The 13276-nt window shown below is 31.7% G+C and overlaps 1 protein-coding gene across 1 annotated transcript in view; it reads left to right on the forward strand.

Annotated features, from left to right (window-relative positions):
• The first annotated feature begins 4726 nt into the window (after window positions 1-4726).
• The window catches only part of LOC105326537 (uncharacterized), a 45102-nt gene continuing 36552 nt past the window's right edge, over window positions 4727-13276 (forward strand). The window contains exon 1 of the mRNA XM_034482656.2: window positions 4727-4822. The gene's annotated coding sequence lies outside the window, so the exon portion shown is untranslated. The remainder of the gene's footprint in view (window positions 4823-13276) is intronic.

Below are 13276 nucleotides of genomic sequence, written 5' to 3' on the forward strand. Positions count from 1 at the left end.
AGCAGTAATAATTTCTCTAAAATTAAGACATTCAGTATAATAAAATAAAAAGAGCCTGTTTGGGAGGATAAAAGTTGAAATTGACACCCCGAGAAAACATTTGTTAACCTCCGCTTCACGTCGATTGACAATGGTTTTCTCGGGGTGACAATTTTAACTGTTACCCTCCCAAACAGGCACTATTTATATATTATATCCAAAATTTGAGTGTTATATACTAGTACTTTTTGTACTTATAACCCGCGCTTTGCTCTTTAGCCTTAAAACCGAATTCAATATACAGTAATTATTTGACTCTTTTGCTTGCATGTCTCATTTATTTGCATCTTTACTCTGTCGAGAATCTCAGACCATCTAATTTTTTTTAACTTTTGAACACGTTCTTAAAAAAGCCACCAACGCGTGCAAAAGAAGCCATTGCACCAAAAGTGAGTTGCGTATTGCATATGTGACGTCATAACTGATCTCGGTATTTATTACTGGAGACAACTCAGTATGTGACCAAAACGTCCATTAAACATGTTTTATAAAATTATCAGTTGAAATCGAGAGATTTAATGAAATTTCAATAGGTATGCTGGTTTGATGGGTAAAAACTGATGGTCCCAAGGAAGAAGCTGCCATAAGACCATTACTTATATACTTACTTATCTTTCGGGGAAAATATGAAATACAAAAAAGGTAAAATAAAAAAAAAATAATTCACTGATAAATATTATTTCAAAGAGAAAACGATTATTTACATTTTATTTGCCATGAGCTTAATCTGTCCTCCAGGGTTATAAAAAATCGTGATACCTAATTTCCATTGGGGGCTACATGTAGGTCCTCTGAGCCCTCTACCTGCTCAGTCGTAAAATCTTCTTCTTCTTTTTTAATTCACCGCGTCAACGCTCGGATGTTGTATATGTAACGCTAAAAATAACGAAAAGACCAAACAACACTGAATACTTCGAATCTTTAAAATCGATTCTAGGCCAAGAAATTCAGTATATAAAGCAATCGGCACGAGCAATGAAAATTTTCAAATTTTCAAGATGAGTCATCCGAATCCATTTTCATGTCAAATGCAGAAGTTAGTACCTAAATTCTAATTTTTTAAATAATAGTTTTAAAAAATACCAACACCACTTGTACACTGTCACATAAAATTACAAAACAAGCATGGAAAACGGTTTGTTCCCGTTTTGCACACATTTGAAAATGTGGTATCAAAAAAATGTGTGCGAAACGGGAATTTGACCAGGTGAGATAATTGCATAATTGCTATAGTCTATATCACAATTCCCGCGAGGGTAATTGACAATAAAATAAGTAAAACATATTTACTCGCAATTTATATTTACATTTTATTTTATCTTACAATATAAATTGCATAAAAGCACATTTACATAATAATCACCATCCATATTCATGAATTTGATTTCAAACATTAATTTGGTCATGAACAATTTTTTTATTTTTATAAATAAGAAAGATTATTGCAAAAATGTTGAATATGTAGCGCCTTTGTTTAACTTACTGCCTATATAGGAAGAACATGTACACGCTAAAAATTTGAAGAGAAAATATCATATGTTAATATTTAATTATCGCTTTTGCTGACATAAATGGAGGAGATGTGTCTTGTGAAAACACTGCTTAACATTTTTCATTGATGTTGTGGCTTGAAAAATCGAAGAAATAGACAAACTGTATGCCGATAAATCGGCAATTTTATATGCTTCAAAAACTGTAAAGATTATTTCACAAAACCTATTAAATGTAGACCTAATTCATGCATTTTCAACCTTTTTCAGTTTTAGTTATATCGCATAAATATTGAAATATTATTTTTGTCAGAATTTTTTATGTATTTAACCTCTGATTTGAAAAACTAGAGAGTGACCCGCCATAAACTAAAGCGATGATGTCATAAGAACTACCGTCAAGGTTGCTACTTCAAAGATTGAAATATTTTGTGATAAAGATCTGTTTTCTTTCATAATATTCTTTCTGTTGATACCAAACAATCAATTATAAACATGTCTTTTACATAATTTGCAACTCAATTATAAAAAGAGACACGGAGTACCCCATATGACTGTCCTTGTAGTTTTCCCCTTCATCATATAACTATCCATTGAATCAGCTTCCAATTGGCTTGGGACCAGCAATTTTTTCTGATTCATTTTGTTTAAATTTAAGGTAAATGGACAAAAATTTGAAAGTCAAATCATCTAATCATTATTTGTTTTAATAAGTGTGTGGAAATTGAAGACTTTTTTAAATATATCATTATCTTTATCTAATCAAACGAAAAAAATGGTGATAGTTATTAGACCTAAAACACAACAAAATGTCTACATTCTTCTTGTTTTATCGTTAAGGTGCTGATAAAAGACAGGTAAAAAAACCAGGTAAAATCTTTGACCGAAAGCAGACTATAATTGCTATCACAACACAATTCACACCTATTGTTCTATACCCAATTATCAAATGTGTGCAAAACGGGAACACACCTGGAAAACGGCTTTATGATGGGGAGTAAATGATTTAGGTAAAGTTTAATATATTATTAACAATAAATATGATTTATACAAGAGAGTAACGAAATAAAACTCTGTTGGGGAAGGGGGGGGTGGATAAATAGAAATTGTGACTGGTTTAAAAAATGTGAAATAAATCCACACACCCAGCACTGGCCAGCAGTCTTTCATACAAATGTCTTTTACTAATTAACAATTTTTAATTGTTAATGAGTCCTTGACTCACTGACAATTAAAAATTGTTAATTAGTAAAAGACACAAAGGTTAAACATTTCTTACTATAACTGACATGTATAAATTCAAAAGCTTTTAAAAATGATTTTATTGTGTATGTTATAAGTGAACTGCACACCGACTTCAATGTTTTAGGAGCTCTATCCTTGTAACATCTTCGCTAGCCAGGGGTTTTCGATACACTTCGCTTCTCATAAACCATTGTAAATTGCCGGTCAATTTTCATTGGAGAGTTGCAGTCGGTCGTGGAACCGTTTACAGTTAACGACCTTGAACTTTTAAAATGGTCAAAATACCAAAAAAAATTCGGATCGTTTATTAAAAGCGTAGTGTATCGGAAACCCTTGGCTAGCGAAGATGTCCTTGTATGTGCACCTGTCTATTTTACACCGTTGCGTCATCTACTCTCCAGATCTCCAGTGGTGATATTACCTTTCATTTGTCATTGAAATCATAGCTCGATTAAATGCACAATACAGCTATTTAACAATTGAAATATGCTTTCTAAAAGATTTTTATCATGACCCGGTAATATAGCTGATCAATTTATTAGTTTTTACATTAAACATGAATGGTAATACAATTCAATTGCACAGAACCATTAAGATATTGTTAAAATTACCTGTTTGTTTTATTATACTTTTATTCTGCACGGTCCTTTTGAAAATTGCTTTTGTTAAACATTGTGCAATTATTCAATGTCATTAGCCATTTGTAGAAAGAGAATTGAAGACTCAGACACGAGCTCGTGCATTGTAGATCACTACTTGGAGGAGGTACATGTATGCGCAGCTGAAATCACAATTAGTTCAAGGTCGACCTTTTGACCTTTTAAACGTTATACTTACCGCGTGTCTTTGGACGACAATGTCAAGAATGAATTTTTAAAAAAACCCTTCGGGAACCATCCCTTCTTACTCTCAAGAATGAAATCGAATCACCCACATACAATTAAAACTATATGATGTTGTTATGTAGAAGAATTGTTTTTGAATTTTAATTTTTTTTGGAAAATAAAAATCAACTTTAAAAAGTGTTTATATTTAGTGACTCCATACAGACGTTAATTTGCATTTATAAACGACAAAAAAGATATGCTTTTATACTTACTGTTCGATGTGTATATATCTTCTACCTTGTAAATTATGATTTTAAAAATTCTTCACGTTCACGTGTGGACAATGACAATTCAAAGGAGTATGTATACATGTAGTTTTTTCCCGTGATGTTTATTTATTTTCATGTTTCTTAAACACAAGTAATACATAGATGTATATGCTTCACACTTACTACTTTCTTCCTTTCTTACTTAGTTACTTACTTACGTACTTACTTGCAGTCGCACTTACTTACTTATTAATTTACTAACTAATACGTACGTTACATGCTGACATAGTTGTGTTGTTTGTCAATATAGTTTTATCGATATATTATGTTGACATAATCTGATAATAGAAAAATATTACTGGTATGTAGATATAAGACTACAGTTTTAGAGCAAAACAAATAGATTTTCAATCCTCTTCACACCAATGATTTCAATTAGTTCAAAGTGGTTAGAGAAAAACTTAATTTAACATATACATGTAGTGCCATTCAATTCAATATCATCGATTATTCTTGTTCAAAAAGTCGAGAGAAACATTTTTTTAAACTAAATAGCTCATTAAGTATACATTTGCTGAAGACTGGTCCACAAAAATTATGAAATGGGATTCATTTGATTCTAATTTATTATTCCCATTTTAGAAGAATTCAACAATGAGCGAAACGCAGCTTCCGTTTGTCTTCAAACGTATTTGTTTGAATTTCTCTCAATGAATTGAAGACATACCGCGGGGCGTTTACTTAAGGCACCGCTTGTTTCAGACAACGGAGCGGTTCAGGTCAATACAATGTCAATTTAAATCGAAAACTTAAGTTTGAATACATTACATCCATTTTGTCATTAACGCTGCCACCCATTTAAAGGTGTATATCGTATATCGTATTGTATGGCATGATGTAGTCGGGTTCTTTTTCTCTCTCGCAATATTTTTTTGGCTGTTTAATATCCGAGGTAAGTGTTTACTTTAGCCTACAGATTTTATTTTGTATATCATAATTCTATTTCTTTCTCTTTTTTTTCTTTTTTTTTTTTTTAAAAAGCGTTTGGATATTAAAAAAAATAAATAAGCAAAATAAAAGGACACGTGTTCGTGTGCTGATAGAATCTATTCGGAATAAAAAAAAATAAGTAAAAAGACAGTTTACTCTGAATAAAAAAAAAGATTTTTAAAATAAATTACAATTATTCATGAAAGTAGAATATATTTCTATAATTATAGCTCTTTTTAAAAAAAAAATGTTTTTTTTTTCATCTTACTTTTTTCCCCATTCGGTTGTTTTACCGTAGGACTTACTAGCAGTCATTAACATTTTGTCTGTTTTTTTTTATAATATTCGGTTGAAACAAATACGTCATTTTTCAAACATATCTATTATTTATTATATATTATTATTATTATCTATTAATTATCATATGGTTTGTATTTTCTGTAATTAAAGTTTCGGAATATTTAAGAAATGAACTCAATGTATTCCCAGGTTAAACGAGTATTGGGGCAATTTACGCTTGATAATCCGCTTTGCAGATTATAAAAAGGTGTAAATTGCTCCAAACCAGGTCATACGAGTATAACCTGGGTAGATATCTGTAAACATCATATAAATTTCATAAACCTATAAATCTGCTGGTTTCTAAGCACGAATACCTTTCTTAAATTCAAACCAAATTATTTCGATATATAAAGTAAGATAGTTACATGTACAGCTTAAAACATATCATCTCTAACATACTAGTATTGTATTTGATATACTTTGTCATTATATTTGTTCATAAGCTTTTAAGACCGTGAAACATTAACTGGCAAGATTGGAAATATACAGGCAGCTTACGTCAATTTCACCCGTTATAAAAAAGCTAAAATCTAATGGGTTCTCTTTTCAATGTCATATCGAGCGAAACTAGGTCAAAACATTTAACTCTCATATTTGAGGGTTTTAACAACTTTAACTAGACCTTGCACAATTTTTTTTCAAAGGTGCATAAATATCAACCATATCAACTCACTTTGAAAAAAAAAAATATTTTTCAAAGTGCGTAGACTTGGTCTCAATTTTAACGCACTTTAACGAAAACTTTTTATCAAAGTGCGTAAGATTTCAAAGTGCGTTGTAACACATGTGTCAGTATAATATTACGCATTTTGCGAGGTTTCCTTCACGGAAGTGTGAAAGAGTTAATTAGAATACGACATGTATTATTCATTAGATCGAAATTCTTTAAGTTTGCGCATGATCAGTAAGCATATGAAAGACTGATCGTGGATTTTCGACGACGACAATATGTTCATATTTTGTAAATACATTCAATGTGCGCATCTGAATTAGTAAGAGGAAATGACAGAGACATTTATCACTATTATAACTGTTATTTTAGGACCGCTTTTTTTTGTTTTAATTATCTTTCGTTCCTTCAAAAAAAATCTGAAAAATTCAACATGACTACAATATATGTCACCATTAAACATATTAATGCAACGAAAGTATTAAGTGAATGCACACATTGTTTATTTGGAAAACATGCTCTTTTTGTTAGTTGTGTTTTAGTTATTAAAAAATATCAACCCAAGAGGTATTTATATCTTCTGTGGTATGTGTTATTTTCGATTTCATTGATGCGTTATTGTGCAAAATGTTATTGCTTCCAATCTAAAGCTGAAAGCAATTTTTTATTTGTTCGATTCAAAATTTTAAATAACTCATGTGTATAAAATTCTGTAGTCTTTTATCACCCTCCGTTGTAAATGAACGTTTGAGTATTTCAAAACTTTATACTCTTGAAAATCATTCCTATAAGGGCATATTTTGATCAAGAAAAAGTTTGATAAGTTTTAATATATAATCTAAAACAAATATTAAATAAAAATCTCATATACTTCTTATTAATAGTTTGTATAATTTTTATAGCATGTTTTTGTTTATCATAAGGACCAGGTGCTTTAAATTAAATGTAAAATGAATAAATAAATAAATAAATAAAACAAGATTGTTATCGATAGTTTTTAAAACTTTGAATTACAAAAAAATGATGTAACATCTTTATTTATTTTAATCCATTATCTTCACAAATTTAGCTATTGAAAGTAAAAAGAAAATCATGAGAAACATATTTAATAGGCCTACATGTATTTGATGAATCGTATTCATTTTGAATACCTATTTAAATGAAAAAAAACCCTCATATAATGTATCCAATATACCAATTGAGATTGTGTGTCAGACTGTCTGCATCAAAACTTAAATATTTACAGCGATTAAAAAATACAGAACAAAGACCGGAAATCAACAACGGTGAATCACAGTCTAGCTGGGTTTTCATGCCATCAAAATCTTACTAATCATTTTTTAAATACGTCAGCCGCCGTAATAATTGGCTAACTACATGTACGTCAATACTTGTGAACGACAAGCTTCGGTTATTAAAATACGATTTCATTCCAATTACGTCTTATTCATTCATTTGTTTCTTTTTTTCTTTTTTCTTTTTTGTTGTTGTTGTTGTCTTTGATGAATATTTGTAGCAGGGATCGGGAAGCTTCACATTTTAGTTGTAAACTACAGTACTACAGTACTATACTCTGTCCCAAGTTTTTGCTTCCACCACTTTTCGCTGATATTTCGATAATAATAAATACCTTTGTGCTCAAACTACGTTCATCAACTAATATGAAAAATGTCCAGATTATCTGTTTTGAAACGCCCCCTCTACCGCTTCAGGTTTCAATACACATCCCAAAATAGAAAGTCTACGTAGATTTTTCATTGCATCAGCCATTAACAAGCCCGGATGATAACGCTGAAAAATTGCGCGAGGTGTCCCGAGTACTTCCGAGTGGAGAAAAGATGTAAACATTTTCCATTACAAAATCTCCGTAAGAAATTTGTTTTCCTCCCTGTAAAATTTTATGAGTGAAAAGGGATAATTTATCACTGAAGATATCTTGGATATTTTCCATTTCATCGATTTCAAGTGTACTTCTTTCACAAGTATGTGTATTTTTTTTTAAAAATCATCAAAATGTAATGGAAGCAATAACTTTGGACAGACTTAAGATAATTTTGTTGATGTATTCAAAGCATTGTGGGTACGGCCCAAAAGCATGTCATTTGCAAAAGTCGGGACTTTGAATGTTGACTAATTTCCTTTGCTCATTGTGTTTCTGTTTGTACTTATACATAGATGACGGCCTCAACTGATAAAACTAAGGTTAAAGGTATCGATAATATCCATTAATTATTATAATAATCGACCGGAAGTTCTCGGCATGATAAATACGGAAGTGACGCGGAAAGGGAAAAATTACGTAACTGAAGAAACAAACACTTCCTATACAGGCACATGACGTTATGTATGCTTCTCATACTGAAAAAATATTTACTCTCTGCCTAATAATACCTTAATTTCACATCGCCGCCATATTGGTTTACATAAAACTGTAACATCAGTTGAAAGTTTCTGTTGAAATTCATCATTAAAAAAGTTTTGCAATCATCACCGTCTTCCGATCAGTTCTTCAACTCCTAACCTTACAACCTATTCAACCAAAGCAGTGCATTACGTCTGACATTAATAAAAATCACTCCGCAATCGGCATCTACTGCTTTAGATATGCGACGAAAGTAAGATGGCGGCGATGTGTATCTGTGTATCATTAGGTAGATTTTTTTTTATTGTATTACAAGATGACGTTGCTGTAATTTTAAAAAATTCACCCCCATTAGTAAACTATACCTTCTGTAGGCAGGCGATATCATTTTGATCTTTATATAACAATAAAGCATTGGAATTTGTGTGTAACCTCCCTTTATACCAGAATGTTACCATAAACTAATGAGCTAAGTGGTCTTTCTTTACATCAAAATACTGAGTACTTACATGTTATGTACTGTTTGCAGAATATTAGTCCATAACATCATAATCTCCCATTTAGAGCATCGAATCTCACGCATCTATTTTCATGAGCATTACTTTCCGCTCGAAAGACATTTTATAACAACGGCAAAATTTAATCTGCCACTTGATTCCATTACTTCTTTATTGCACATATACTAGCTGCAGGTCTGTAGCTCCCGGTCTGAAAAAATTCGGATGGACGACCTTGGAGCTACAGGGCCACCCATTGAAAAAATTGTATTTCTATTGCGCAGAAAAACGTGCGCTAGTTTTCGACTAATTTACCTTATTTATACGCAAATTCTGTGAAAACAATTAGTACCATTAAATTCTTCATGCAATTTACTGCTGCATAGTAATGTGCGCGCGCAAATAGTAGAATTCGCCGAATGCCTGATACTATACATGTTAACTTCTTTGATATAGATCATAATTATTTTAGAAGTATGAACCCTTTAAATTCTGAGATAAAAAGTCAGGGTTATACATATACATGTACGTAATGCAACGTACAAATTTAGTGGTTAAAAGCAGGGGCCTAGAGTTGGCGGAATCTCTGATAATCTGAAAGGGGCATGGTCACGATTTGGTCAAAAATTATTTTTCCGATTTTAACGTTTACAATGCTATAGTAAGGCATTTTAAATAGGCAACCAAAATTTGAGTGTCATTTGTTGAGTTATGAACGAGTTACAGAGCTTACAATTCTTTGCTATATAAACAAAGCTTTTGTTTACATTTTCAAATGTTGAAGTGGAAATTCCAATTTTAGACCTTAAATGAATGTGTTAAACGTTAAAAACTGTTTCTTTATGCTTAAAATGAATAAGAGGATAGAGAAATCAGCTTGAAAAAGATTTAAGTGGTATATTGAACCTATGTAAACAAAAACAGGGCACGAGCCTTGTGTACATGAAAAAGAATTGTGAGTTCTGTATCTTGCTTATAACTCTACGTCTGACTCTCAAATTTCATTTGATCATTAGAAATGCATTCCTAAAGCATTGTTAAAACTAAAAAAAAAACCAGAAAAATAGAATTCTACCAAAATCGTGACCATGCCCCTTTAAGGCTTTCACGTTTTCGTTGGAAACACATGCATATGGTCCACGTTTTGCAGTCCTTTTTAAAGGACAGCAATTTGTCTGTTAAATTAATGGAATTTGTCAAATCCTATTTAGATTGGCTGTTTAGATTTAATTATATCATTGCATGGGGTTGACTTGAGAGAAATGCAAATTACTTGACGAATAAGCATAAACATGTATCTAAATGTTTCCATTGCTGAATTGCCTGCCCTTTCCAAATAACCCCCTTAGTGAAAAAAACAAAAACAATCTAAAGCTTATGTGGCTCAAATAGACGGCCGTTTATAAACATAAACGTTGAAGTCGTTCTGAATTTACCTACATTGTAGCTAAATACCGATCTGATGTGTTAAATTGATAGCTAGGGACACTAAAGTTTTTTTTACGAGAGACGTGGCACTGAAACTATATTGATCATATATAACATCAGTTAAGTGATGATCCTTCACATACCCCCCCCCCCCCCCCCCCCCGAGTTTAAGTTTATATATTTACTCAAGATCGACTGCATCCCCCACTCTTTCATCACCAAACCGTTATGTGCGATTCAAACTAAAGAATAAGATTCATTCGATTTCTATGATTTTTTTTTAACTTTCAATCTATCTCCGAATATTTGATGATTAAAATCAATGTTTACTGAAACAGGGTTTTTATTATTGCATGATGCCATCCAACCTTATAATTTTGTTTTTTGTAATGCATTACGCTCGATAGCATTAGTCAACGTTAAATTTTTAAGATATTCATCGAAATACACGTAGGGGGTACCATATAGAGGAAACATTGTTGTCCTACGGTAGCAACGTTTTCTTCTAAAAGCGAATTGGGATCAACTATCCGAATTCAATTGTTACGAGCAATTAAAGTTAAGCCAAGTTTCCAAAGTACATTTAACATTATCTTATCCCCAAGATTCCTTAATTTCGTCAGCTTAAGCAAATCTTGACAAACCTTGGTTGTACCATTTGTACATGTAAACGTTTAAAAACATTTCGATTTTGGTAAATCTACTTCAACTTAATTGCAACTCAAATACCACTAATAATAAAAAGTTTACTACATTTCGAGTTCACTGTTCATTTAATCAAGAATCATATCGTTTAAAAGTCGAACAGCGCACTTGAGTCTTTGAATCTACAATTCATATTGATGTATTATACTACAAATAGTTAAACGCCAATTAAGTAAATTTGTCCTAGTATGCCTTTAGCCTTTTGAACGAAACAAAACAAATAGAAAACATCGAATGAATGAAAGTAATGAAAGATGGGATGTTGACATAAACAGACTGACGCCAAATTTAAACAGCATACTGGCAATGCAAGTCAGTCGACATCGCGCGAAAAAACAGTTGTTTTATGTCGGGCGGGTGGAGGGGGGGGGGGGGTATACCCGTAAGCAGCGATACAGGTATACGCCGGTCAAAAATTCTATTTATTGCGATTTTCAAACTTGCATCTTCTTTCCTCTGCGTACAATTGAAAATAAAAAAAATAAAAAATTAAGTAGCAAAAACAAGCAAATGATAAACTTTGATGAAAATACTAAAGAATTTAAGATTTATAATATCTATACATATTATATGACCTTCATGGTATATGTACAAAAAATATTCATGTACCATAGTTAATTTGGATTTTTTTTCTATCGTAGGATCTAATTTGCACCAAATTACGGTGCACATTCTTATTGCGTCTTGCTGTCATTGCGCTGTTACAACGCACTTTGAAAAATTACGCAATTTGAAAAACAAATTTCAAAGTCCCTAATTTTTTCACAATGCTAACAACTCAGTTTCTACAATGTAGGCAACAGTAAAACAAAAAATAATGCTTTCAACGACGAATGGAAACAAGACACGCTGTCACAAATCACAGACTTTTAGATCAAGGTCCCAATCCGAATTTGTTGTTGGAACAAACATTAATCTATCATATTAGTTTAATGTATACTACTGTACGATCATTATAATAAATAGTTTTTTTATTCCCCATTTAACTGTATTTTTCTTATTTGTCTCTCGCTGACAAGCGGCCTGACTCTTTATTCGAATATATTTTCCAGTGTCTGTCTGTAATAACACTACAAACCTATCTAACATAGTCATAAAGACATTTAATCAGTAATATAAATAACGTAGTGTGGGGCCCAAGCGGGATTTGCATAGTTAAACAGAATTTTAAAAAAAAATATAAAGGTCAATATTCAATCAACAGTTTGTTGTGAAAATCATTAAAATAAAAAAAAGAAGTCAAAAATCATTCTTTGACTTTTATGAGGGGATCAAGTACAATCATCGGGCTTTTTTCAAATTTTATCAAAGGTATATATTGGGTTTTGGTCATTCCGACCGTATTTAATCACCTAATGATATTGAACGTCCTTAAAAAATCAACGGGCATGGTCACGAGTTGGGTTGAATCATTATTTATTGTTTGTTTTCCTGTCAAATGTTTGTAATGCGTGCCATTTGTTTAAAGCTTTATTTAATTTGGTGTTTTAAAGACATAATCTCACGGCTTTTATTTATTTCATTATTTTTGTAGAAAATATTGATAGATTCTATATAACGATCTATATATAAACACAAAAAGGCAAACGTCTTGTTTACATACCGAAAATTGTAATGTCTGGAGCTCTAAAACTGACGTTTGAATTTGTTTGAATGCATGCCTGGGTTAGGCATTGAAGGCATTAGAAATTGGTAAATAAAATTAGAAAATATTCAGCTCAGCTGTGACCATATTGCCTTTTATGATGTCCTTCTTCAAAGAATATTTCTGATTTCTAGTTAGTATTGGTTAAGCCCAAGTGCTTTTGGAGAAGTCAAAAATGAAAAAAAAAACTAAATAAAAGACATGCAAGAGGACTTACGGACGACAAATAACAAAAGACAGGTGACAGATAACAGGTGTAAAATTCACTTATTCGAATCTTCAATCGGTTTAGGCTCTTCACAAAAGCCACGACCCAAGATGCTGCATATGTGCGTTTTGGGTTTGGTTTTCTAATCTGAATTTGTAATGAAACAGCCAAAGAAACGATCGCAGCTTTTCAAAGACTCAGACATAAATTATCCCCGAGTACCCAAACTCCGTCGCCATAAGAAGAAAACATTCCGCGTTTCTCTGCAAATTATTTTTTGCGGTTTTTATCATTTGCAATCACTAAATATAACCTAAAACGTTATAATTTGTAAAATTATTAACAAAAATATTTTTATTATTATTCAAATAAGCCCTCTGAATACGACGTTTATCACACGTGCTATCATAACTTATGAACCTAACTCCGTCACCCACATGATGTACGAGGGTCAATCAAAAAATACGAAGACAATGTGGCTGTCTATCATATATTTTTCATGAAAGTCATACTTAACAGAATAATCTGTGCACCAACACTTATGTTATTGATATGCGAA

The sequence above is a fragment of the Magallana gigas genome, chromosome 3, assembly GCF_963853765.1.
Source record: "Magallana gigas chromosome 3, xbMagGiga1.1, whole genome shotgun sequence".
Classification (NCBI taxonomy): Eukaryota; Metazoa; Mollusca; class Bivalvia; order Ostreida; family Ostreidae; genus Magallana; species Magallana gigas.